Genomic DNA, 16,924 nt, shown 5'->3' with positions numbered 1-16,924 from the left:
TCAGGAATGGGGAAATGGTGTCTAAAGCTAGCAATTCGATCTGACGAGAGAAGGTCTTTTAAATGTTTCGCCATACCCTACAATTTATAAGAATATGCCAAGGAAGGAATAAACCAGAAAGAGTCTTCGAAGCAAGGAAGGAGAGAACTTACAAAGGACGAAGAGGATATCGGAGAAGAGAGTTGCAAGGATGATTCAAAAGGCAATCCAGCGACGAGCGCCATAAAATACATACTCGAAAGGACGTCAAAATTTTAAATCGCAATAAATAGACACGTACGAAGGGGCGGGAAGTCGACACGACAACCGAAAGGGGTATGCTTAGATATCTGCATGAGGATGAGGCCAACCGCCGAATTTTGGCTCTGACTTTTTGAAATTCGGAACCAAGCACTCCAGCCAGCTGTCGTTGGTAAAGTGCTTGGGGGGCAATTGTGGGAGCTGAATAAATAGAAAGTCGGAAGGTGCGTACCCCAAAAATTAGGTATTATTCAGCTCCATACTGCGTGACTAGGATGCCGAATACATTAGGAAGGCCGAATAGCCAGAGATCAAGAGCTCCGAATAAATAAAAGGGGAATGAGATAAAAGTAGGCTCAGGCCCCGAGGCCCAAAAAGCAAGTATAAATACAAGAACCACAGATTTAGAAAGGTATGTAAAAATCACTTCACTTAACTTAGTAAACAAGCTATCTTGAGTGTCTGAACTGACTTGTCCGTCGGAGTGCTAATTCCGACACCCCCGACCAGAGTGTTTGTATCTTTTCAGGTGACTGGCTGAGGATCACTAGCGTCTCCCAGGATCGGAAGAGTATTTCCAAACCACTTCTCCACAACTACAACTAATTAACTTACAACAGATAAATAATTAATTGTTAATGAAACTAATTAATTAGCCAACTAGTCCCGGGAAGTGAGGGAGGCCTATGCATGCTCGGTTTTCACCCAACGAACATCCGTTGTTTGTTCCTAAAAGTCTCTGTTGCACAACCCTTGCACAATTTCCTTCTCCATATCAACTCAGCCATGTTTCCCAAGCACACTGACCAAAATTCATTAGTGGCTGGCTGGCCAGAAGTGGTTGCCGGCCGGCCATCATTGAGGGGTTGCCGTCCAACAGTGATGGCCTACTGGCCAGTAATAGTGGCCGGCCAACCACTGATGTTCCACTTTTCGTTGCTGCAACAGAGAGCATAAAGGGCAAAGAGAGAGTATTCTCATAGGTTGTATGTACTGTGTATCTCTTCTTCTCATCAAAACATATCAAAGGAGTGATACACTTGGTTCCAAAACCATCAATCAAACAATTTCATTGCATGATGGCCAAAGAACCGAGGTGTACAGGTTAATTAATGCACAAATAAGACTCGACAACCATCACCCTATCGTGCATGATCAACGGCAATGGAGACCTAGGAAACTTGGCACATTTCATAACTTTGAGTATGAAATGCCCCAATTTGGGGCTTCTGCATGTGCAGTTTTAGGGCAGGCCCCGGTTTCATGTTGCCAAATTTTTCTCCCTTCCGGGCCTCCGTTTGCATGGTTTTAAACTGTTTTTAATGTGCATATACATTGCATGAGTGTATTGGAATGAATGAAAAGTGAGAACCGAACGAATTCGGAATCGAATAAGTGTACGAATTGACTAACCATGTGCTTGAAGATGATTGTGTAGGTCACTTGCACAAAGAGAACAATCCAGACAAACTCGGTGAGTAACTTTGTGATTGCTCGTGCTATAATAAGTTCTCTGAATAAGTGCTTCCAATATGCTAAGTTGTACCATGTGATTTGATTACGTTATGATAAGCTTTTCGAAAACGAAATTGACTACGAATGAATGAGCTTCGTTTTGACACAATGAATATGGTAACATTTTCTATGATGTTGATTCTTATTGATGGTTTCGTATGAATTGTATTGTAAATGTTCTATATGATATCCGCCATTATAAATGTTCCGAATATAAAGTTGCACAAAGTGAGCGTTTTGCAAGAGCTCATCCAATGTGGACGTTTTCTACTAAGTTGTCCCATGTGGGGGTTTTGTATAAGTCATCCAATAAGGATGTTTTGTATTAAGTCGTCCTATATGGGCGTTCTGTATGTGGTCGTCCAATTTGGGCATTCTGTATAGTTTTAACATTTCTAATAGTTTAGGTGACACTCAAAATCGCACCAAAGAGATTTTCCTACCAACCACTAAGCTATGGCAACAGTTAATTTGAAAACCCTCTGCAGACGCGCCCGCGTGGGGGGCCCTCACTACACGCTACAGTTCGGACTCGATTTGTGTCACGGTTCTTAATCTGAACCAAAGAGTCCAAATCTGGCAAATCGTTTTGAGAAACAGATTTTTTGAAAAGAAGTACCAAACATGGACTGCTTTGCCAGATACAGAGTCGCCACCTAAATATTTTAAAATGGGAGAATTTAGGAAACCCTGACTCGGTGCCAAAGGTTACGTGTCCGTCATCACCAAAGTTGCCTCGGCTCGGGAACTTGGGTACGATTGGGGAAGGTCAGCTATGAGCACCCCCTCTCGCCCGATCCGAAGATCGGCCTCTACTAACCATGATATCCGTTTTGAAAGCATTATGTGTTCTTATTCCAGTTATTAGCCTAGCATTACTATGTTATGCGCACGGCAAACAAGTATAGACCAAACCGCCTAAATTGGAACAAAACATTGCGTGTTTGTTTTGAAAATGGTTTGCTACTCGTAAGTAGGCTAAAACGCAAGTTTTGCCACTATCTAGTGGGCTTAAAACTCACAGTTTTAATGCATTACTCCAATTTAGGTAATTCAACCTCCATCCACAGGCATCCAGGCAGTTATATCACGTAAGCAGCTAGCCTCATAGTAATCATGCTGTTATGGCAACACTCACACGCATGCGGTATGCTAAAGCATAAATACTTACAATGTACTCCGTGCCAAAACAATAAACTAGTTAGCAAACATGCGTGATCCTAGTTCATGTTAAAGTGGCTAATGCAACGCATACAGAATGCAATTAAGATAGGCTCGGCTAATCTATAATGACATGTGAAATGCTATAACTAATCACGTACTCAATTTGGAATTGAAATACAAATGCAGTTAGAATGATGCGCTAAGCCCGGTGCATGCAAGACAAATGTATGGATGCACACATGCATAGCATAAGTATGCTAATTTAAATATGCCCTAGTTTACCATCATAAGCGGGTAAATAAAAGGGAAGAAAGACGTGGGGTTGGAAGACATACACACACTCACGCACACTTATTACACAATTGCCCTCGCTCGGAGGGTCCAAATAAATATTACAGTCCGAATAATAAACACATAAATCATTACAGAATTTCTAATTAATCAACAGAATGAATGCAAAAAGAAAGGTGGCCACAGCCCCCGCCTCGGGATACGCGAATGATGCATGCTCGAACCCGTCTCGCTCGGAAAGTCCGTACCATACCACTGCCGCCTCTGTTTACACTGCCCTGCTTCTCTGAAAATTGCCAAAGTTCTGGGACAGGTCCCCTAAACACTGTGGAACACCATCGGTTGAAGGAAATGTCCACCGGCCATTGAAATTACCCATCGGCTGTTAATGAAGATATCGGCCCAGGAAGCGTTGTCGGTCGGCACTGAACACTGTCGGTCGGCAGAAAGTTCTTGCAGAATCTGGTGTTTGACAGCAACAAGGACAGACAGTGTATGGCATGGAATTTCAAGCAAGTGTATGCATGGCTACTCTCCCAAACATGTAACGGACTCAAGGGAGTATGGCCCTTGACCCTCGGGCTACCCATAGTGCATTTGATGCATGATAGCCTAAGCAGCCAAGGTTGCGATTTGATGTAAAAATGCATGCAACACACAAATGAGGACCAAGATCCTATCATGCCAAAGTCAAGGGCCTCGGTGACCGAGGGTTGAGGTGTGTTTTGTCACTCGAAGTACAAACGCCCCTCATCCCTCACACTTTGTTTGACACCCCAAACCAAGCAATGTAATGCATGTTATGCAAACATGGCTCAAAATGTAACATGATACTAAGATGCAAAACATGTCAAAAGTGATGCAATCTATCATGTTAGGTATGCAAAATGCTAGTCATATGAGATGCAAATGCGATGCAAACATGGACCAATATGCCATAAGGCTAGCATGGGACAACATATAATGAACCAAATAAGCAACAAGCATATGATAAGCATGCAATGGTGGACTTAAACCATAAATGGCAGACCTCAACCTTGCCATAAACAGTGGCCAAAATGATGTACAAGAGCACAAATGATGCATGCAAGCATGCACACATCAAGGTCCATCACCTAAGCATGAAAGGGGACAACTCTAAGCATACTTAAAGGCAATATAAAAGGGCATTAAACCAACATGCTAGGCTCTGAAAAATGAATAAAGGATGATGCCAAATCGAACAAATCATGCAAGTAAGGCATGCAACAATGACCACTACTTGAAGCCAATAAAGGGGGTCAAACCAAAGCTATGTCAACCAAACCTTAAAGGACCAAAATGACCTAAAACAGTCCCAAGGGACTCCAAAACAAGACTAAAGCATGCGTAGATCATGGTCAAAACATGCCAAGGAATGAGTCCAAAACAAGGGCATTCAAGGCCGCCAAAAGGGAGCATCACTCAATACGTATCCCAAGCAAACATGGCATGAATTTTCAATGCAAAACAGAGTTCTAGCATGCAAAAGGGGCCTCAAAACCCACTGATATGGCAGCCTAAATGCTTAAGCATGGTAGCATACACAATGGCCATTTCCAAGGCATAAAAGGACAACCCCTCAAAGCATGAAATTGATGATGAAGACAAACATACAAGCATGGATTAGGGACTGAAATATGATCTACAATGATGTCAAGTCATGAGATTAAGGTAAGCTAAGCATGCTAGAGACTCACACACTCGAGGCTTACAAGCCAAAATGCAAAGAAACTATACCAAGAACGCTAAACAAGTCCAAACCAGTGGCCAACAGACCTCATGCATGACAAAATATGGCAAAGAACCTCACAAAGCAAAGCCAAAACAAGAGGATATGCTAGGCTAAACACATAGCACACTTCTAGGCAAGATGGAGAATTACAAAGCAAGTATAAAATGCATGCTAAGGGCCAACAAACCACCATTGGACAGAGATATAATATGACCCAAAACACCCAAAAAGCTTCTGAAATGGGACCAAAAATGATCAAGCATGCATGTTGCCCTTTAAGCCAAAACAAGGACAAAACAGAGACAAAAGGGGAGAGGGGTGTCCCTCCCCTATGCAAGACCTCAAACCATCTTCTTCACCATTGAAAATCCACTGGATTTTAGTGGTGAAGAGAGCAATACACCAAACGTCAACAAGGCTTAAAGAAAAGGCACCAAAAGAGGCCAAAAGAGGCCTAAGAGGGGGAGTTCGACCCCCAATGCCAAAACGACCTCAATGAGATGTCTTAAGCATGAAAATACAAAGCTTTTTTCAGTTATACACAAAGCCTAAAACAGAAAGCAAGATAGGTCAAAAGCCAATGCAAGATTGGGGAAACTAAAGTAAAGTGATTACCCTTGAAGAACCTTTGAAGAACAGTTGGTCCAGCCACCCTCTATTGACCAAAACTAGTCCAAAACCTCAACAAACAACCCTCAAAGTCCCTCAAAGTCGAAGTAAGGTGTGGTAGTGTGTGTGTTAGTGCAAAACTAAGTTAAAAATGCACTTTTGGGCCACAAAACACACACAGGGGAGGAGAGAGAGGGAAATATAGAGAGAGGGTGTGTATGTATATGTATAAGCTGTGGTTTTTCTCTTCAAAATTGCCAACCTAAAAGAAGGAGGAGAGCTCTCCTCTTATAGAAGTCCTCCTTGCAAAGCTTACCAAACAAGCTTGCTTAGAGGGAAATCCCTCCATATACGTGTATGGAGGGGAACAGAGTGGGTGCCAGCTATCACAGCTGGCACAAAATATCTACCAAAAGTAGATGAACAGTAGTCGGCTGCTCAAAATTGCCATTTTGACAAAATGGACTGCCGACCGGCAACAAAGAATGCCGACCGGCAATATACATTGCCGACGGCAACAAAGCACCAGCCGGTGGCATTCGGCCATGGCCGGTGATGTGTGGGGATGCCTCAAAGGGCATTCCCTGCCCCTCCAAGGCAAAACACAAGTGTTTGGTGCAAAACCAGACACTAAAGAGTCGAGTTCGGAGATCCTAAGGCAAGGCGCGTAGCCGAGACCTCCAGGAACTCCAAACGAACACAAACATGGATGATCACCGGGTGTTCAAACGGTGACGTCCAAGTTTTGAGGACGGTCAAAAATGGGGTGTCTACACCCTCCTTGGTCAAATATTGAAGAACTACCAAGGATGCCCACACCCAGAGTTATATACCTAAGCTGTGACATTTGTGGTATGCCCCAAGGGAACGGTCTGCTAGGGGTATGTGTGGATGCGCCCTAAGGGCCTATGCTGCCACAGTTTGGACTCGATTTTGTCACGGTTCTTAATCTGAACCAAAGAGTCCAAATCCGACAAATAGTTTTAAGAAAACAGATTTTTAGAAAAGAAGTGCCAAACATGGACTGTTTTTCCAGATACAGAGTCGCCACCTAAATGTTTTATTTTGGGAAATTTAGGAAACCCTGACTCATTGCCTAAGGCCACGTGTTCATCATCACCAAAGTCACCTCGGCTCGGGAACTTGGGTACGATTGGGGAAGGTCAGCTATGAGCACCCCCTCTCGCCCAATCTGAAGATCGGCCTTTACTAACCATGATATCTAGTTTTGAAAATGTTATGCATTCTTATTCCAATTATTACCCTAATCTTACTATGTGATGCGCACAACACAAAAGTATAGACTAGATCACCTAATTTGGAACAAAGCATCGCATATCTGTTTGTTTGGAAATGATTTGAAATCTGCTACTGACGAGTAGGCTAAAACATGGATTTCAATGAGTTGTTCTAACTCAAACAATCCAACCATCACCCACAAGCATTCAGGCAGTAATGTCACACAAGCACATAGCCACATGGTAAGCATGCTGTCATGTTAACATTCACACTCATGCGAGATGCTAAAGCATAAATACTTACATCGTACTCCGTGCCAAAGCAATGAACTAGTTAGTAATCATGCATGATCCTAATTCAATGTTAACAAATGGCTAATGCATCGCATACAAAATGTCATTAGAATAGGCTCGGCTAATCTAAGGATGACATGTGAAATGCGACAACTCGATGCATGTATTCAAGTTTGGAATTGAAATACTATGCGGTTAGCATGATGTGTCGAGCCCGCTGCATGCAAGTCTGATGAATGATGCACGCATGCATAGCATAAGGTATGCTAAATTAAACATGCCCTAATACTAACCATCAAAGCAGGTAAGTAAAAGGGAGAAAGAAGTGGGGGTTGGAAGACATGCACACACGCACCCACACTTATTTTCGCCCTCGCTCGGAGGGACCAAAAGAATAATACACTTTAATTAACCTACAAGCTAATTAAATAATTTACAAACCACCTAATTAATTAACAAATCAATTAAGCTAAGGAAAGCATTAAAAGGCCTCGGGAAGAGGGATGTATGCGTGCTCAGATTGGCTTCGTCCGGAAATCCAATGCCATGCACAAGCTGCCTCTATTTTCCCTGCTCTGCTCTTCTGAAAATGGCACAATTCCCAAGGTACACCTTATGAACACTAGGGAATGCCACCGGCCATGAGGAATGGTCACCGGCCAAAGGGAAGTGGTCATCGACCATCCGCGGAGCTATCGGCCATCCATAATTGGTCGATCGGCACTTGATGTAGTTGACTGGCTAAAGCTTCCTACATAACCTATTTTGACAGCAGCAGAGGGCAAAACAAGGCATGGCAATGCATTTCAAGCAAATGTGTGCACCAATACACCCCTTATCACGTTTATGACTCAAAGGGGGAAGGTACTCGATTCTCGGACCACCAATCGCGCATTTCAATGCGTGATGGCCCACGAAACCAAGTTGTGCATTTTCATGTCAAATGAAATGCAATCCAAGTAAGCACATAAATGCCCAACCTCTATCACTTGATTTCAAGAGGCAAGGCATGCATGTCCAATGCAATGCACCCTAGGCATGGAAACTAAGTAGGCAACATGAACATGTGGCAAGCATGCAAAGCATATAACAAGTATGCAAGCTAATTGAGCATGCAAGATGCAATGCCAACATGCAAATATGCAAAACATATGGCATGTTAAGCAATCAAAACAAAGATGAGAATGCATGCCAAATGCACTATGATTCAAGCCTGCAACACATGCGGTAGGCCAAGTATTCAACAACACACAAGGCGAGCATGCAACAACACCCGAACAATGGACTCATACCAAGATGGACAGCTCTCTACTAAGCCCAAACAGTGGCCAAAGGCTATGGAAATGGGGCCAAATACACATACAACCATGCATGCATATATGATCCAATTCCTAAGCATCAAAAGGCAAATTTTAAGCACACTTAAAGGGAGATAATCATGGACACATGGCAAGCATACCAAACTCTGAAATTGCATGAAATAGTGGTGTCAAACCAACTAATTAAAGCAAGCAAAGTATGCAAGCAAAGTCCACACACCTAAGGCTAACAAGCCAAAATGCAAGGTGGCTATACAAAGCATGTCAAGCATGGCCAAAGAAACTAAAAACAGAGCTAAAGCACACTAAAACATACACAAAAGCTTGGTCAAAATCATGCTAGAACAAGGGTCAAAGCCTAAAGCATGTTAAGGCAAAATATGGCATTGCAAGACAAGTATGCAAGGCATGCATGGTGTGTCTAAACCAAGTTAAAACAGTGCTATATCATGCCAAAATGAGCACAAATAACACTTAAGACATAGCCAACACGAGATTAAAAATGGTGCTCACACATGAGGCTAAAATGACACTTTTTGAAGGCAACAAGGAGAGGGGATGGCCCTCTCCTTCTTACGACCTTAAGACACCATCCTCACCACTGAAATCCCTCAAGACTTCAGTGGTGAGGAGGCCTAAACAAGGTGGTCCTGGAGCTCACCAAAAATGCACAAAATGGGAGCCAAACAAGGCCTAAGAGGGGTCAAACAACCCCAAAGCTTAAAGCAACCTTAAACAACTATTTTAAGCAAGCAAAATCAGAAATTTTATATGTTATATACTAAGCTTAAAACAACAAGGAAGGATGGCTAAAAGACTATGCAAAAATGGGGAATTAAAAGGTAAAGTTCTTACCCTTGTTGACCCCTTCAAGGATGGAGTTCCAGCTGCTTTCCTTAGACCAAAACCAGCTCAAGAACTCTGAAAATCACCCCTTAGCACCTCAGTAGCCAAAGGAAAGTGTAACTCTAGTGTTTATGTACAAAACTAAGCACAAAACACCTTAACACTAAAGAGAGGGAGAAATAGAGATAGGATAGACACAAGACTCGAACCCTAATCTCAGAGCTCTCTCCAGCTTTTTTTCTAACCTTTGAGGAGGGAGGAGAAGCCCTCCTCTTATAGAGGATCACTCTTGCAAAGCTTACAAAACAAGCTAAGCAAGAGTGAAATCCCTCCATATACGTGTATGGAGGGGGTGCAAGGTGTATGCCAGCTAGCACAGCTGGCATAAAAATATCTACAAAAGCAGATGCACAGTGGTCGGCCAACCAAAAATTACAAAATGGTGCCGACCGACCAAACATATGGTCGATGGCAACAAAACAATGGCCGGTGGCCTCAAGCCATGTCCGGTAAGGTGTGGGGGTGGCCCACAAGCCACTCCCTGCCCCTCAAAATCAAAACACATGTGTTTGGTGCAAAACCAAACACAAAACAGTCGAGTCGAGAGATCTTGAGGCAAGGCGCGTGGCCGAGACCTCCAGGAACTCAAGAGGAACACAAACATGGATGATCACCGAGTGTTCAAATGGTGATGTCCAAGTCTTGAGGACGGTCAAAAATGGGGTGTCTACAGTTGCCCCTCTTTGACAGAACTCGAAAGTCATAACAATGACGGGAGTGAATGTCAAAGTCCAGAGACGACCCATTTTTGAGAAGGCCGAAGACATAGACAAAGCATACAAGACAATAAAGATATGCGCCCGAAGGCAGGGGCAAAATGCAACTGACAATGTAAGAAGCCGAGCATAACTTATGATCATGCGAAGAAAGCTGTAACGAAGCATATACATGCGACAGTTTTAAGCAATCAAACACAAATCCAACTACATTACAATGCAGAAAGGATGTAAGAGAATTATGTAATTCTCGCTACGTTTCACGTGGAGAAAACAATACCAGTCCGGTTCGTCTGGTTGCACCAGCTTCAAATGAACCGTACATACAATATCGTGCCTGTAAAAGAGAGAAACTTAACAGGTACAATATTGTTAGTAACATGCACAACAATGCAATCGAAAGCTGCGTGACAACGCAATGCACTAACAAGTGCGAATGAGGTGCGCAAGATAGCGCGATGCGCAAAATAGCACCATTGAAATGCATGCGAAATACAAGCAAAGTGCACAAAACAGTGCGATGATATGCAAATGATATGGAAAATTACAAAACAATGTAAAAACAATGCAAATGATATGCAATGCATTTGAAACATAATCAAACCATAAGCGGTTCAAAACCACACAAATGTCATAAGGATGATGGAGATACAAAGTCCGTCTACCAAAGAAAAGGTGCCGCAACCCTCAAACCACAATACCAGCAGTGGAATAGGCTCGTACACATGCAGAACTATGAGTAATGTCGACGGACACAAGAACAAGTAATTGGGTGGAATGACATAAGTGAGGCATGCTCTGCTGAGGAAAGACGATGATCCTAAATGCTGGACGCAACAAATTACACTACAATGTAATATATACAATGGATAAGGCCTACGGCCAAACCGTATCTTGCCTAAGAAAGGCATGGACACATACAAACCGCGTCTAACACAGAAACGGTACTGTCACCCTCAAACCACAATATCAGCAGTGGAATAGGCGCGTACACATAATATCGTAACTGTGCTTTGACATGAAAAATATGGGCACATACTAGACCAAGCTTCAACCTGGAAAGGCGCAAGCCGTGGATGGAGGTGATGCAATGAATGCATGCAAGCTACAATGCAATATTTACAATATGCAATGGAATGTATGTAAATGCAATATTTACAGTGAATGCATGTAAATGCAATATCTATAGTGAATGCATGCAATATGCACTATATACAATTAATGCATGATATATGTATTATTTACAATGCGACCTACATACTAGCATGCGATGGATGCAGTGGATAAGGCTTGCAGCCCAACCGTGTCTTGCCTAGGAAAGGCATGGACACGTACAAACCATGTTTAACACGGCAACGGTGCCGTCACCTACAACACTAGGTGCGTACACATAATGTCATAACCGTGTTTCAACGTGAAGAGTACGGGCACATACCAGTCCAAGCTCAACATGGAAAGGCGCAAGCTATGAACGAAGGTGATGCAATGAATGCATGCAAGCTACAATGCAATATATATGATATGCAATGGATGGATACTGTGTACGATGCATTATATACAATGAATGTATGACATATGCACTGTTTACAATGTAACCTGCTGGGGAGAATGCAATGGATGCAGTGGAAAAGGCCTGCGGCCAAACCGTATCTTGCCTAGGAAAGGCGTGGACACATACAAACCACGTCTAACACAGAAACGGTGCCGTCACCCTCAAACCACAATACCAGCAGTGGAATAGGTGCGTACACATAATATCATAACTGTGCTTCGACGTGAAAAATATGGGCACATACCAAACCAAGCTTCAACATGGAAAGGCGCAAGCCATGGATGGAGGTGATGCAATGAATGCATGCAAGCTACAATGCAATATTTACAATATGCAATGGAATGTATGTAAATGCAATATTTACAGTGAATGCATGCAATATGCACTATCTACAGCGAATGCATGCAATATGCACTATCTAGAATGAATGTATGACATATGCACTATATACAATGGATGCATGACATATGCAAAGCTTTTTTTTTGTTTTGTTTTTTTTTTTTTTTTTTTTTTGAAAATGCATGAAATGTGCATGATGATGCATGTATTTTTTTGCTTTTGTTTTTTTTTTGAAATGCATGAAAAGTGCATGATAATGCAAATGAAACGAGTGCGACAACGCATGTGTTTTGAATATGCATGACGATGCGCATGAACTTGAATGCGCGACAGCGTACGTCTCTTGAAATGCATGATGATGCATGTGAACCTGAATGCGTGACGACACGAGTCACTCGAAATGCATGACAATGCATGTGAACTCGAATGTGTGACGACACGAGTTGCTCGAAATGCATGACAATGCATTTGAAGTGCGCATGACAATGCGACATAAAGAAGATGCATACTAATGCAAGTATGGCATGCGCATGACAATGTGAGTGGAATGACATATAACTCAACGCGCGTTTATGACAAAGCGTTGTAACGTATGCACATGGGGAAACTTTCGAATCTCTCAGGGGACAAAAGGATGCAAAAAGGATACGCCGCGCACGTGTTCGAGTGCTACGCACAGAAAACACGGTCCGAGGTCAAAACGGAGTTCGGTTGGGCTTCAGAAATGCACTCTCTTGCACTGTGTTGAACAATGGAGGACCCAAATCACATGAAAGACCCGAACAAAGGTGTAGGAGGTTCACCAGCCATCGGAGGAGGTCACCGGCCATCCATTGGCCACCAAAAAAGTATATCGGCCAAATATTTGGCTGACCAGCCAACAGTGTGGCCGGCCGGCCAAATCTGCTTGAATCGGGGCAGTTTGGACATTTTGGCACGGGTCTTTTAAAATAGGGCCTCTAGCCCTATTTTGTTCACTTCCTCTTGCTCGAAATTTCTTTGCCTCACTCCCTAGGTCATTTTTCTTCCTTCATTCCTCTGTTTTCCTTGGTTTTAGAGCCCGTTTCGACGTTCGATTCGCGAATACCTCATTGTTTCGCTTGTTTTGAACCCAAAAAAACTTTGTTTCGGCGTTTCTTTCTCAATTTTCACCACTCGGGGTTTGTTTCCCTCGAGTTTACCTTGATTTCTGTGCCTTTTCTGCACCCCGACCTTTCCGGCCATTTTTCACCCTCCGGGGGTTGACTTTTCGGTTGACACTTCATATTCTCACCTGGTTTTCACTTTTTCGGTCATTTTCACACTCTCTTCGAGATGGCGGATGACATTCCAGGTGGTGGGGCTCCCCCGAAGATGGATGTTGACCCCGAGGACGAGCTCTTGCCTCTCAGTGTCCGTCCGTTCGATCCGGTGACCTACAGGCCGGCGATTCACGAGCTGCCTCCTGACGGTCTTCGCCATTTCAGGAGTTTTGACAGGAGGGTGCCATCAGAGCTACTTCTGCGTAAGCCAGAGACGCACTTTTCATACGGCGCTTCCGAGGTATATTCTTCCCCGTTTCATTTTTTGCAAAGTAGAATACCTAACTGCCATATTCGATTCTATCTTTAACTGTTTGATTCGGGTACACCGATATACTATATGCTGTAGTTGACGGTGAACACACCTACATTCGGTATCTGTTTGAATTGGAACATGCACACACACACACTGTATTTGCCCTGAACCACTCAAACACCCTGACACATATTACACTGTAGTTATTTGCTAGCACACCGGCACCCAATGTCTATTTGAATCTGAACACGTGCACACACACTATATCTATACTGAACCACTCAAACACACTGACACATCATATGCTGTAGTTCTTTGCTAGCACACCGGCACCCGATGTCTATTTGAATCTAAACACGTGCACACACGCTATATCTATACTGAACCACTCAAACACACTGACGCATCATATGCTGTAGTTCTTTGCTAGCACACCGGCACCCGATGTCTATTTGAATCTAAACACATGCACACATGTTGTATTGTTACCAATTCTGAATGCTCTTCAAAACTGTATATTGAATATTGCTTCGCAACTGTTGTTTTTGAATACAGAGGGATTCCCATACCTGCCGGGGGTATGAGAATGTCGCTGCCAGAGGATGGTGTATGGAGCTACCGGACACGGTCCGTCACATCGTAGACCAGGCCGGCTTCGGCGCCTTCTATAGGGGACTCTCACGCCTTACCGCGAGCAGGCATCTTCTCGTCGCTCTGGTGGAGAGGTGGTGGGACACCACCGACTCCTTCCACTTCTTTGCCACGGGAGACATGACGATGACTCCCTACGACTTCTCGATGCTCACCAGCATCGGGGTAGGGGGTGATCCGATCCCCTTTGATACAGACATGGATGAGTGGGATGCCGCTCAGATATATTTGCTCGGCGAGCTGCCACGTCTCGCTCGGGCAGGGTTTGTCAGATATTCATGGTTCGAGGACCACTTTCGGATTCAGCCAGCTTTAACTGATGAGACGCTGATGACTCAGGAGGAGGTGGAGCGGTATGCACGCGACTTCCTCATGTTCTTACTAGGGATGACCATCTTCACCGACCGGGCGAACAGCGTGTCCCTCTGTTTGCTGAGCGCTCTGGTGGACGTGACCAGGATCCTGCGCTACGACTGGGGTGGGGCAGCCTTGGCCACCCTCTATGGATACATGAGCTCATCATCCCGGTGCAGCGGGCAGTTGCTCGGGGGCTACTGGCGAGCTTGGTAGGTACATCTTCTTCCTCTCTTACATTTCTGCTGTACATTATCTGTACTCTGTACACTACACACACTGTGGTTTGCTTCACGTTGACTGTATACTGCACACACATAATCTGCTTTACACTGACTGTACATTGCACACACTGTACACTCTGCACAATACACTGCACAACACACGGTTCTGCCATTTCTGCTTTATTCTGCATTCTACTTTATCTGATAAGCATACTAGTATTTACTCTGCAGTTGTGGGTCTACGCCTACTTCCCAAGGCTTGTGCCAGTGCCCGACGAGGAGACTCCCCTCGGCGTTCCATTCTCCTAACGCTTCGATGTGAGACGCGTGTGGAGACCCCGGGAGACATTCATATTCTTCCGCCGCTACTTCGACACCATTACCCCCGCAGAGGTATGTTCAACTTTAGAGTTTATTTCAAGCTTCGCTTTACACTGTATTTTCAATAACAGTAGATAACTGACTGCATATCATTTTCAGATCACCTGGCAGCCCTAGGCTCCCCTGGCAGCTGCGGTTTGGGAGCGATTTGCCGGTGCTGAGGAGACCGCCCGATTCAGGGTCTTGCTGGAGGGCCCGGTCTGTCGGGCTTGGTACCTGGGTGAGCGCTTCCTGCGCTGGACCCTGGGTTTACCAAAGCAGATAGTTCCAGATCCACCTCCTACCCACATAAAGGATAAAGAGAGGTTCACTCCCGAGCAGATAGCTGATTACACGATCGACTGGGATGCTGAGGGCTTCAGGGGCGAGGGCGACTACACAGAGTACGTCCAGACCTACATCATGCGGCCTTTAAGCAGTGGCCGTCGAGTTGAGAAAGAGAGGCCAACGGCGCCAGCGGCTAGGGCAGGAGCGGGAGCAGGAGCGTCGAGGACGGCTCGGGTTTGTGGCAGGAGTGGGGCCGGAGAGGACGGGGGGCTAGTTGGCCAGCACTGCCCACGATGATGACATGCCGAGGGCAGGGTGGGGAGACCCATCAGATCCCCTTCGCTCCCCCTCTGGCTGATCACGAGCTAGTCGGGTTCTACGACTTGCCTTCGATATGTACTATTGTAACTTGCATCTTGCATTGTCATTCCATTTCATTTGATATTTCGCAAAATACTGATGCTTCTAACACTTTTGCAGGCTCCCTCTGAGTACACTCGTCAGTCCCTGGAGCTGACCGCCTCTGTGATGGGGATGCTCCAGCAGAGCCTCGACCTGCTGGCCATTTACAGTATTTCGGTATGTTCTTCTGACCACAGTCTCAGACCATACATAAACTGTTTCACATAATCTGATGCATCGCACTGTCGACACAACACTCGGTACACGGCCCTCACGGCATCTGATACATTGTAGCCCACAGACTGTTGACAGCATTACTCACGGCATTCATACACTGCACTCAGTCACTACATTCTGTACCGACACACTGTTCACAGCATTCATACACTGTACTCACACACTGCATTCTGTACTGATACGTTGCTCATAGCAGTCATACACTGTACTCACACACTGTATTCGGCATTCATACCCTGCTGTAGACACTCCATTTTTGACCGTCCTCAAGACTTGGACGTCACCGCTCGAACACTCGGTGATCATCCATGTTCGTGTTCATCTTGAGTTCCCGGAGGTCTCGGCTATGCGCCTTGCCTCAGGACCTCTCGACTCGACTGTTTTGTGTCTGGTTTTGCACCAAACATTTGTGTTTTGCCTTGAAGGGGCAGGGAATGCCTTGTGAGGCATCCTCACACATACCGGCCATGGCTCGAGGCCACCAGCCAGTGATTTTATGCTGTCGGCAATATATATTGCCGGTCGGCCATTTATTTTGTCAAAGTGGCAATTTTGGATGGCCGATCACTGTTCATCTACTTTTAGTAGATATTTTGTGCCAGCTGTGATAGCTGGCACCCACTCTGTTCCCCTCCATAGACGTGTATGGAGCGATTTCCCTCTTGGATGGCTTCTTTTGGAAGCCTTACAAGAGGGATTTGCCTATAAGAAGAGGCTTCCTCTCTTGGCATTAGGTTAGAAAAAATTGTTAGAGGAGCTCTGGTTCTAGGTTTAGGGTTTTATATCTATCCTATATCTATATCTCTCCTTCTCTTGTATTGTGTGTGTTTAAGCCTTAATTTTGTACACAAACACACACTAGCACACCTTTCCTTGGAGCTGAGGCCCTTGAGGGTTGTTTTAAGGGTTTTGAAG

The sequence above is a fragment of the Camellia sinensis genome, chromosome 2 (assembly GCF_055761805.1).
Source record: "Camellia sinensis isolate YWXY chromosome 2, ASM5576180v1, whole genome shotgun sequence".
NCBI classification, from domain to species: domain Eukaryota; kingdom Viridiplantae; phylum Streptophyta; class Magnoliopsida; order Ericales; family Theaceae; genus Camellia; species Camellia sinensis.
This window is presented reverse-complemented; position numbering follows the sequence as displayed.